The following is a 12,098-nucleotide window of genomic DNA, read 5'->3' as shown; positions in this document are numbered from 1 at the left end:
CTGCTCTGTGGGCCTAGAGGTTCTCTGAAGGGGATTGACTTTTCCTTCCCAGAGAATGTCCTGCCCGCTAGACTCTGGGGAACATCTATCCTCTTAAGAAGCCCCTGATATTTGCCCAGGCCTAGTTTCTTGTCCCTCTCCCCCATAAGGGTCCTTCACCACCACGCATACATCCAACTTGGGGTGAGGTCGCTGGGGAGGGGGGTAGGGGTCTCCTCGCTCCCTGCGGCCCCCCTGGTCTCCCCCCATGGCCCCAGGAGACCCGGAGAGGCTGGGCGGGACCTGGCGTTAGCACTGCCCAGCACCTTGGAGAAGCAGACAGTGGCACCGTGTGGCCCAGCCTCATTTTGGGGTGTCGGGTGCTCTACGGCTGGCTGATCTGTTCTCTGTGTGCCCACGTGGACCACAAAGACGGCCCTGCGGCGCTGGCCGCTGCCCCCCGCACAGGGAATGGCTCCTGGGCAGCCAGAGCCATGTGCCAGGGGAGAGGGGGAATGAGTGACAGCAGCGACTTTGTTTTGCTATTGTGCTGCTGTCTATGGTGGCCGCGGGGGGGGGGGGGGGAGAGGGGGTGCTATGCAGAGTCAATCTGCTGCTGCCAGCTACAGGAGTTCTGTGGAGAGCCGCGAGGTTTTTTTCATGTGTTTCCTTGCCATTTGGCTTAAACAGAATTAAAGCAGGTTCACAGTGCAGTGCAGCATGCCCCCTGCAGATGCACGAGAGACTGCCATTTTGTAAATGCCAAGGTTTCCTGCATCCTGAGCACCCACAGGTAGGTTATGGTATTTAATTTTCAACAACGACCACACCCGAGCTACACAATCTGAAAAGGCAGTATCTGAGAACACCTAGGTGAGAATGTTAAACATTGTGCAAAAACTGAATATATGTGATTTACATGAGGAATGTATTTAAAGAAGTGTTCCTAAACGAATCAGTCTGCAATAAACATTATGTGTGTCGGGGGCTGGCACTGTGCCACAGCAGGTTAAAGCCCCAGCCTGTTGATGTTCTTGTCCTTAATAAAAGAAGCATGAAGGGCATGAAATTGATTATTACTAAAGTTAGACTGTTGGACCTCTCAGTTGCAGAGATGCCCACTTGCTCGGGAGGACGCCCAAAGATCCAGACTCCAGACCAGTTGATGCAAAAAGCACGAGGTTTTTATTGAACGTTTGCGCAAACGGGCCCCCACCTCAGGCAGTGAGGAGCCCTGAGCGGCAGTTTCACACAGGTTATATAGGCAACGAATTAGCATATTCCTAATGCGCATGCATAGGATTGGTCAGTTCAGAGGGACCATTAGCATATGGAATGCAGAGGTGGCACGGGATTGGCTGGTTCGGAGGGACAATTAGCATACCGGAGAGTGCTGAGGAGAGTGCTGAGGAGAGTGCTGAGGAGAGAGCTGAGGAGAGTGCTGAGGAGAGTGCTGAGGAGAGAGCTGAGGAGAGTGCTGAGGAGAGTGCTGAGGAGAGAGCTGAGGAGAGTGCTGAGGAGAGTGCTGAGGAGAGAGCTGAGGAGAGTGCTGAGGAGAGTGCTGAGGAGAGTGCTGAGGGACTCTCCGAAGGGGAGTGGCAGCTCTGCTCTGGGCATGCCTAGAGGTTCTCTGAAGGGGATTGACTTTTCCTTCCCAGAGAACGTCCTGCCCGCTGGACTCTGGGGAACATCTAACCTCTTAAGAAGCCCCTGATATTTGCCCAGGCCTAGTTTCTTGTCCCTCTCCCCCATAAGGGTCCTTCATTCCCTCCTTTTCTTTTTGCAAAGATTTTAATCCTAAAATCTATTGGACCGGCCTGGGGAGAGCCTGCCTCACTGGATGGAGGGAACTCTGTTCTTGCTGGACTGGGTTGGGTTCCACGTTAACAATTATGGAGCATGGGGATTGGAAAAACAATGGGGAAAAGCCAGGAACATCATAAATATTAAACAGTTTTTGAAAGTCTTAGCTTGAGTGGGTTCTGAGTGCGCTGGAGCTTCCATTTGGCCGGTCTATCCGGATCCTCGGGGCCCTGGGGAGGTGGTGCTCGCTTCACGTGTGAGGCGTGGACCCAAGCAGCGATTCCATCGACCTTGAGAGCGGTGGGAGTTGTCAACAGCACAGTGAAGGGGCCTTTCCACCGGGGCTCTAGAGTCTTAGATTGGTGCCTTCGGACATACACAGCATCACCGATTTGGAAAGGATGTGGGATGGTTGTCGTCTCGGGTTGGTAGGCTGCTGCAAGAGATTTCCAGACCTGGTTCTGGATGATCTGGAGCGCTCTCAACCGGGCCTGTAATTTAGGGGCATCGGCAACGGAGTCACTGGCAAGGTCAAGCAAGCCTGCTACTGGTGGGGGCCCTCCATAAAGGATTTCGTATGGCGTCAGCCCGCAATGAGAGGGCGTGTTTCGGACCCGGAACAACACCATAGGGAGGAGTTGGACCCAGTCTTTAGCGCCAGTCTCCAACGCTAATTTGGTCAAGGTCTCTTTAATTGTTCTGTTCATTCTTTCTACCTGTCCTGAACTTTGGGGTCTATAGGCACAGTGCAATTTCCAATTTATGCCTAATGCTTTGGCCACCAACTGACTTACCTGGAAGACAAACGCTGGGCCATTGTCGGACCCGATTACCTTAGGCAAGCCGAACCGGGGGAAGATCTCCTCTATGATCTTCTTGACGACCACCCGGGCGGTTTCCCGTTTTGTGGGGAATGCCTCAGTCCATCCGGAGAAGGTGTCTACAAAAACTAGAAGATACTTATTCCCATAACTGCCCGGCCTTATCTCAGTGAAATCGACCTCCCAGTTGATTCCTGGTCGGTCTCCTCTTACCCTAGCTCCCTCCGGGAGCTTGAGGTGTCTGGCATTTACCTTGGCACACGGAACACAGGATTCAGTCACCTGCTGGACTAAAGAGTCAAGTCCGGGGATGTAATAAGACTGCCTATCTTCCTGTAAGGCTGCTTTTAGCTTTTTGTGTCCCAAATGAGTCCATTGATGGAGGCTGGTAATTATTTCTTTAGCCAATTGGTGTGGCAGGACTATTTTCTCTCTGAGCCTCCAAACCCTTATTTGTTCATCATACTCTGCACCGAGCCGCTGGATCGTATCTAAGTCTTGGTCCGAATAGAGGAAAGGTGGTTCCCTTGATACTTGGGTGGGCTCAGTTGTCTTTAACGGGAGCACCTGTTGGCTCAGGGCTGCCGCCCTAGCGGCCTTGTCTGCCATCCTGTTTCCCCTTGCTACGGGGTCGTCTCCTCGTTGCTGCCCGGGGCAATGGATTATACTCAACCTTTTGGGCAGGAACAGGGCCTGTAGAAGATCTAGGATTTCCTGCTTATTTTTAATGTCCTTGCCTGCTGAGGTTAAGAGGCCCCTTAGCCGGTATATCTCCCCATGTACATGGGCAGTGGCGAATGCATACCGACTGTCTGTGTAAATGTTGACCTTTTTGTCTTGTGCCAGTTTTAAAGCTTGAGTTAAGGCTATGAGCTCGGCTTTTTGAGCAGAAGTTCCAGGCTTTAAGGCACCTGACCAGATAACAGTTTTTCCATCCACCACTGCTGCCCCAGCCCTCCGCTCACCGTTCTGTAGAAAGCTGCTCCCATCCGTGAACCAGGTCAGTTCGGCATCGGGCAGAGGCTGGTCGGTTAGGTCTTTTCGGGTGCCGTGGGCCTCAGCCAGGATTTGGTGACAGTTATGGATTACCTGGGCCTGGGGCCCCAGTTCCGGGAGCAGGGTGGCCGGGTTTAAAGAGGTGGCAGTCCCAAACCGGACCCGCTCTGAGTTTAATAACATAGTCTGGTAATGAGTTATCCGAGCATTTGAGAGCCACCGATCTGGTGGCTGGCGGATAACTGTCTCCACAGCATGAGGTGCCACTATGGTGAGAGGTTGGCCTAGAGTCAATTTATCCGAGTCTTTCACCAGAACTGCCACGGCCACTATCATGCGGAGGCACAGAGGCCAGCCGGCCGCTACATTGTCTAGCTTTTTTGAAAAGTACGCCACCAGCTTTTTCCAAGGTCCAAGCATTTGTGTTAGCACTCCCTTCGCCACTCCCTTGTTCTCATCCATGTATAATGTGAAAGGCTTGGTCATATCAGGGAGGCTCAGGGCTGGGGCTGACAATAGGGCCTTTTTTATGTTGTCAAACGCCCGCTGTTGCTCTTCTTTCCATTGAAAGGGAGCATTGGACTTCGTGAGGGGGTACAATGGGGCTGCCAGCTCCGCAAACCCAGGAATCCAAAGGCGGCAGAATCCCGCACTCCCGAGGAATTCCCGCATCTTTCTCGCATCGGTGGGGGGTGGAATTAGAGCAACCACCCTTTTTCGGCTCTCTGTCAGCCACCGTTGCCCTCCTTCTAGGAGGTAGCCTAGGTAGGCCACCTGTTTCCGACATATTTGGGCCTTTTTCACGGAGGCTCGATAGCCCAATTCCCCCAGTCTCTGTAGCAGGGCCCCGGTACCTTTTAGGCAGTCCTGCTCAGTTTCAGCGGCAAGGAGGAGGTCGTCCACATATTGCAGGAGGACCAGGTCCGGATGGTTGACTCGGAAGTCGGCCAAATCTAGGTGCAGAGCTTCATCAAACAAGGTAGGCGAGTTTTTAAATCCTTGGGGCAACCTTGTCCAGGTGAGTTGTCCTGAAAACCCGGTCTCTGGGTCTTTCCACTCAAAAGCAAAGATGGATTGGCTCTGAGGGCTCAGTCTTAAACAAAAGAATGCATCTTTTAGATCTAACACAGTGTACCATACGTGGGTCGGAGGCAAGGTACTTAGCAGATTGTAGGGGTTGGGCACTGTGGGATGCATATCCTCCGTTCTCCTGTTAACCTCCCGCAAGTCCTGTACCGTCGGTAGTCACCCGTACCAGGCTTCTTTACTGGTAGTAGGGGGGTGTTCCAAGGTGAACGACAAGGTTTTAAAATGCCTAGGTGTAACAGTCTCTGGATATGTGGCCGGATACCTTCCTTAGCTTCCTTGCCCATCGGATATTGACGAACTGACACGGGAATGGCCGTGGGCTTCAGATCTATGATCAAGGGAGGCCGGTTGACGGCCAGCCCTATTCCCGCAGTCTCTGCCCAGGCCTGAGGAAAATCTGTGAGCCACTTGGGGTCCAGGGGAGCCATGGTGGACGAGGGCCTCTCGAATAATCGGTGTTCGTCCTCCAAGCGTAGTGTTAATACCTGGAGGGGCCGCCCTCCTGAGTCTGTAATGGTAGCTCCTTTCTCATGGGAGTGAATTTGGGCTCCTACCTTCGAGAGTAGGTCCCTGCCCAGGAGGGGGTAGGGGCAGTCTGGCACTAGTAAGAACGAGTGTGTCACAAGTCCTGTACTTAACTGGACCTCTCGATTGGTTGTCCAGCGATATAACTTCCCTCCAGTTGCCCCCTGAACCCAGGAAGTCTTGGAGCTTAAAGGCCCTTTTTCTGAAGTCAGTACCGAGTGCTGGGCTCCCGTGTCAATCAGGAAGGTTACCAGTCTGCCCCCCACTTCAAGGGTTATCCTGGGCTCAGGGGGGGGCTCCTGGCCCTGACTCACCTAGTCGTCTTCTTCCAGGGACAGGATTGGAACTGGTCTCTTCTTTGGTCCCTGTGGTTTCTTCGGGCAGTCTTTGACCCAGTGTCCTCTTTCTTTACAATGGGCACATTGATCTCTTTCCACCCGAGGCTTTCGTTTGTCTCCCAAGTCCCTATTCTGTCCTGGTCTACTCCTTTCTGTATCCTGCACTACGGTGGCCAAAATCCTACTAAGCTCTCGATTAGGTCTTTTGTCTCTTTTGTCTTCCCTTTCCTCCTGCTCCTTGCGGATCCTTTCCCTCTTCTCCTCTCGGGTCTCCCTTTTGTTGTAAATCTTTTCTGCCACCTTCATTAAATCTTGTATAGTATACCCCTGAAGCCCCTCTAGCCGCTGCAATTTATTGCGGATGTCCGGCGCTGACTGTCCTATAAAGGACATGATTACATCTCCCTGCCGGTCCTCTGCCAGGGGGTCAAACGGGGTGTACATACGGTAGGCTTCCATTAATCTTTCTAGGAAGCCTGCCGGCGTTTCCTCAGCCCCCTGCACTACTGCACGTACCTTGGCCAAATTGGTGGGGCGCTTTCCAGCCCCTCTGAGACCCGCAAGGAGAATCTGGCGGTAAAGACGAAGTCGCTCCCTACCAGCAACGGTGGTGTAGTCCCAATCAGGACGGGTTGAGGGAAACGCCTCCTCGATTTCGTTTGGCAGTAGGGTCAGTCGGCCATCTGCTCCAGGGACGTTTTTCCGTGCCTCAAGGTAGACACGCTGCTTTTCCTCAATAGTGAGGAGGGTCTGCAGAAGCTGCTGACAATCATCCCAGGTGGGCTGATTGAGTCAATAAAATTGACTGATTTATTGACTCAATCAGCCCAGTCAGAGCCTGGGGGTCTTGAGAGAAAGAGGGGTTATGGGTTTTCCAATTGTAAAGATCGGAAGCAGAAAATGGCCAGTACTGCATCTGGCCAGCCACCGAGCGAAGAGGAAAAGCCTGCGAAGTCCAGACGCTTCCCGAGCCCCCTGCCTGCCCCCGACGGAGGCGCAGGCGGCTGGAGGGCGGGGAAGGTTCTGAGACTTCTTCCCCTGCCCTCGTGGAATCAGGGGATGGTGCAGAAGGTTGCACATCCCGCTCTGGTTGTTGTGGGGGTTCCTGCGGGGGAGCAGGCTGGCCGGGAAGATAGGGTGGGGGAGAGTCAAAGAGCAGAAAGTCCTGATCAGCCGGAAGAACCGGTGGCTTGTCAGGTTTTGGATCTTGAATCTCCTTCAGAGGGTATAGGGAGGAGGTTGGCACAACCGGGATAGGAGGAGGGGGTATCGGGGTCCGTATGGGCTCCGTCGGGAAGGAGAAGGGTTCTATCCAGGGAGGGGGGTTTCGTGAAAGATCCTCCCACGTGGTAATGTAGGGCACCTGATCAGGGTGTCCATTGGATCCTGGCTGAAATACTCGCACCTTAATCTGTAAAATAATATCAAGGTTAAAAGTGCCGTTCCTTGGCAGCCGACCTCGAAGGCCGGCCACTCTGAGGAACAGAATTTTGCCCATTGTTTCCTTTTAACCTCCACTGAGAGGTGGCGCGCGCGTTCTCGAACGTCCTTCCAGTGATCTAGAGTGAGACTTAAAGGGGTGGTTATTTGTTGACCCATGCGTGCAAGGATTTCAGCCCAAACAAAAAGAACAGCCAATGCACAGAAATATACAGTAAGCAAGACAAACCACATGGCTAGGACAAATCGAATGCTATTGCGCTATTTTTTGGGAGCGGCTGCCTGACCAGCCCTCCCCGGGAAGGAGGGAGACTTGGTCTCGGACCCACCTCCAGACCACCTCGGGAGCGTCTTCCGGGGGAACGGACCGAGGGTTTCCCCTACTGGTCTCACAGACCGGAGCGTCCTCTGGGGAACGGACCAGGGGTTGCTGGGCACGCCTGCCTCCCCCACTGGTCTCACAGAGTCAGGTACTTGGCCAGTCAGAATACTGAAGACGAAGAACAACAAACAGAAAACACTTAATTATACCTCCAACTGGTCCGCAGAGAATGGGTCTGAGGGCGACCTAAAATCCCCGTACGGGCCACCAAATGTTGGACCTCTCAGTTGCAGAGATGCCCACTTGCTCGGGAGGACGCCCAAAGATCCAGACTCCAGACCAGTTGATGCAAAAAGCACGAGGTTTTTATTGAACGTTTGCGCAAACGGGCCCCCACCTCAGGCAGTGAGGAGCCCTGAGCGGCAGTTTCACACAGGTTATATAGGCAACGAATTAGCATATTCCTAATGCGCATGCATAGGATTGGTCAGTTCAGAGGGACCATTAGCATATGGAATGCAGAGGTGGCACGGGATTGGCTGGTTCGGAGGGACAATTAGCATACCGGAGAGTGCTGAGGAGAATGCTGAGGAGAGTGCTGAGGAGAGTGCTGAGGAGAGAGCTGAGGAGAGTGCTGAGGAGAGTGCTGAGGAGAGTGCTGAGGAGAGAGCTGAGGAGAGTGCTGAGGAGAGTGCTGAGGAGAGAGCTGAGGAGAGTGCTGAGGAGAGAGCTGAGGAGAGTGCTGAGGAGAGTGCTGAGGAGAGAGCTGAGGAGAGTGCTGAGGAGAGTGCTGAGGAGAGAGCTGAGGAGAGTGCTGAGGAGAGTGCTGAGGAGAGAGCTGAGGAGAGTGCTGAGGAGAGTGCTGAGGAGAGTGCTGAGGGACTCTCCGAAGGGGAGTGGCAGCTCTGCTCTGGGCATGCCTAGAGGTTCTCTGAAGGGGATTGACTTTTCCTTCCCAGAGAACGTCCTGCCCGCTGGACTCTGGGGAACATCTAACCTCTTAAGAAGCCCCTGATATTTGCCCAGGCCTAGTTTCTTGTCCCTCTCCCCCATAAGGGTCCTTCAGACATGGGTTCCTAATACAATGACAGGCAGACTTAGACAGTGAAAGAGAGATACAGAGAGAAATGTCTTCCTTCTGTTGGTTCACCCCCCAAATGGCCACTACAACCGGCGCGCTGTGCCGGTCCAAAGCCACGAGACATGTGCTTCCTACAGGTCTCCCATGCCGGTGCAGGGCCCAGCACTTGGGCTATCCTCACTGCCTTCCCGGGCCACAGCAGAGACTGACTGAAAAAGCAGCAAGTGGGACAGAATCTGACGCCTCAACCGGGACTAGAACCTGGAGTACCAGCACCACAGGTGAAGGATTAGCCTAGTGAGCCGTGGTGTGACCTTAAACTTAATGATTTCATACTGTTCTCCCTCCTCCTCCTTTCATAATGTTCTAAGTATTAAATGGAAAACTATACAGAAATCACAAATTTGTTCCACAACACTAAACTATGGCACACAGTACTTAATTTCTCTATATGAAATCTGGCTCAAAGCCTCAATTTTAACAGGTGGGAAAATATCCAATATGAGTGACTCTTGGGACCTTTTGTATACTTAGCTTAGTATCCAATGTCAAAAAAGATACTATGGTTGGCCAATGCAGTGTTTTGTTGCAGCTCCCAAGACAATGGAGCCTGAACATTAGTCATCTCAGCAAATATCATTTCATTCCTCAGGAACCGCTACTGCCTCCTGGATGACTTCCACACCAGACCCATCCACTTAGAACCTGTCTTTACAATGTACTCTTAGGCAGCTTTCCAACTTTCAACCCCTTACCTCTTCTTCTTCAACCTCATCTTCTCTTCCTAGGAACACCTAGATGAATGCCACTCCTACATGAGAATTTGGATAGCACTGTACAAAAGATGTGTTGAAGCTGGTTTTGGTCAGGAAACATGAAAACTGTTAATAGCTCCTGAGACCAAGAACCCAGAACTCCTCAGAAGACAAGCGTGAAAAGTTACATTCTTTCCTTTTGGAGTTCCTTCAGGCAGGAAAGTGTAATCAATAGCTCAGTGAATTATCCTGCGACAATTGAAGAGTACCTAAAGCTGAGAAAGTTGGATAAGCAAGATCAATTTCCCTGTCATTGTTGTCAACAAAACCTCCCACCCACTATGAAGCTTCCATCACAATCAAGAGGGGATACTTGCTGCCACCTCCTTTCGGACACTACACTTAATAGAAGGCCCATGAGTGACAAACTTTCTTACTGCCTCATCTGGTATTTCTCTGAATGGAAGAATATGATGACTAACTGGTAATTACAGTTTATGCAAAAGTGAAATGAATGAAAGCAATGTGATAAAGAATAGGAGGGAGGAATTGGGAAGATTTTATCATAAGATATCTAAACTACCTGTAAAATTTTAGTTATTCAAAAATGGACTTAGATGACTTGTGAGTGCATATTACAATCTCTAATGCAGGCACTGAATTATTTTGGAAGAAATGTTATTCGTAAGCTGGGAAAGGAGAAAAGATTGAATCAGATGAAATTTTTATTTAAAATACTATGAGATCAAAAAAGAGGAAGAGAGTAGCACAAAACAGAAAACAATGAACAAATGGCAATAGAAAATTCTTATGTATTGATAATTATTTTAAATGTAAGTGGATTAAGTTTTTCCATAAGAATAGAGTGGCTGAATGAATAAAATAGTAATATCCAACTTAATGAATGTAAGAGACTCACTGTAGCTTTAAGGGCACACCTAGGCTGAAAGTGAAAAGTTGTAAAAAAAATATTCCATGAAACCAGTAACCAAAGGAGAACACATGTAGTTATATCAGACAAAATAAGCTTTACTGCTGGTGCCGTGGCTCAATAGGCTAATCCTCCACCTGCAGTGTCAGCACACTGGGTTCTAGTCCCACTCAGGGTACTGGTTCTGTTCAAGTTGCCCCTCTTCCAGTCCAGCTCTCTACTGTAGCCCGGGAATGTAGTGGAGGATGGCCCAAGTGCTTGGGCCCTGCACCCACATGGGAGACCAGGAGAAGCACCTGGCTCCTGGCTTCAGATCGGCACAGTACCCTGGCCACAGCGCGCCTGCCGCAGCGGCCATTGGATGGTGAACCAACGGTAAAGGAAGACCTTTCTCCCTGTCTCTCTCTCTCACTGTCCACTCTGCCTGTCAAAAAAAAAATAGACTTTACTCAAAGGAAATGAATTAAGCACCTCATAAAGATACCTGCACCTCCATGTTTATTGCAACATTATTCACAATAGCCAAGATTTATATGCAACCTAAGAATCCAATAACTAAAAGATGGATAAAGAAATTCTGAGAGTGGAGATAAACACACATGACATATTTTGAAAATTTCACAGAAAATGGAATTAAAGATAAGTGTTTGTCACAAAATGAAATCCATGCAGTTTCTTCATAATTTGCATTTTCCAAAAATTTTTAAGTGCCTTCATAGTTAGAGTTACAGAGATCTTTAAAAAGAAGAACCTTCCTTTTGCAACAACAGCGATGCAACCACAGAACATTATGCTAATGGAAATAAGTATGACACAGAAAGAAAACTACTATGTTATCTCACATAGAAAGTCTAATAATATTGAAAATTTAAAAGTTGAATACATAGAACAGAAAATAGAATGATAGCTACCAGTGGTGGGTGTGGTAGGAGGAGAGGATAGAGGTCAACATATACAAAGTTGTAGTTATGGAGGATGAAGTAGTCTAGAGAACTAATGTACATCATGAGACCCATGGTTATGGTTAGTAATATTGCATTGTGTCCTGGAAACTTGCTAAGAGAGCAGATTTTTGAATGATCATGAAACAAAGCAAATTACAAAGGAGTAACAGATTATGACTATGTTAGTTACCTAACATGAGTGTTTGAAATAATCATTTCATTATGTATGACAAGTCTTCAAAAAGTTGATGGAAATGCATATGATGAAAAAACTATGAATTTCAAACTTTTGAACAAAAATATCTTTTTTAAAAAAGATTTATTGGGGCTGGCACTGTGGCATAGCAGGTAAAGCCATAGTCTGCAGTGCCAGCATCCCGTATGGGCTCCAATTCAAGTCTTGGCTGCTCCACTTCTAATCCAGCTCTCTGCTGTGGCCTGAGAAAGCAGTAGAAGATGGCCCAAGTCCTTGGGCCCTTGCACCCACCTGGGAGCCCCAGAAGAAGCACCTGGCTCCTGGCTTCAGATCAGCGCAGCTCTGCCTGTTGTGGCCAACTGGGGAGTGAGCCAGTGGATGGAAGGCCTTTCTCTCACTCTCTCTGCCTCTCCTTCCCTATCTGTGTAACTCTGACTTTCAAATAAACAAATAAATCTTTTTTAAAAATCTTAAAAAAAAATGACTTGTGCCATCTTCTGTTTTCCCAGTCCCTAGCAGAGAGCTGGATAAGAAGTGGAGCGGAAAGGACTCAAACAGGCACCCATATGGAATGCTGGCACTGCAGGCAGTGGCTTTACCTGCTGCACCACAGCACCGGCCCCACCAAACTGTTTTTTAGTTTCATTTTGCACAAACCTTTTGAAATATCCTCCTATATCAAAATGTATTGTATACCTTAATATATCATCTAAACCAAAGAGAGAGTAAATAAAATATCATCTAAATCAAAGATAGAGTAAATAAAATTATCGTTGAAAATCACAGAAGACAAAGTTGCAGCATCTACTCTGTTCTCAAATAAAGCTTTCTATATATACAATGTATTTTTAACTCTACAGAATCAGAAATAGACTCAG

Source organism: Lepus europaeus, unplaced genomic scaffold, assembly GCF_033115175.1.
Source record: "Lepus europaeus isolate LE1 unplaced genomic scaffold, mLepTim1.pri SCAFFOLD_29, whole genome shotgun sequence".
Classification (NCBI taxonomy): domain Eukaryota; kingdom Metazoa; phylum Chordata; class Mammalia; order Lagomorpha; family Leporidae; genus Lepus; species Lepus europaeus.
Note: the sequence above shows the minus strand (reverse complement) of the source record.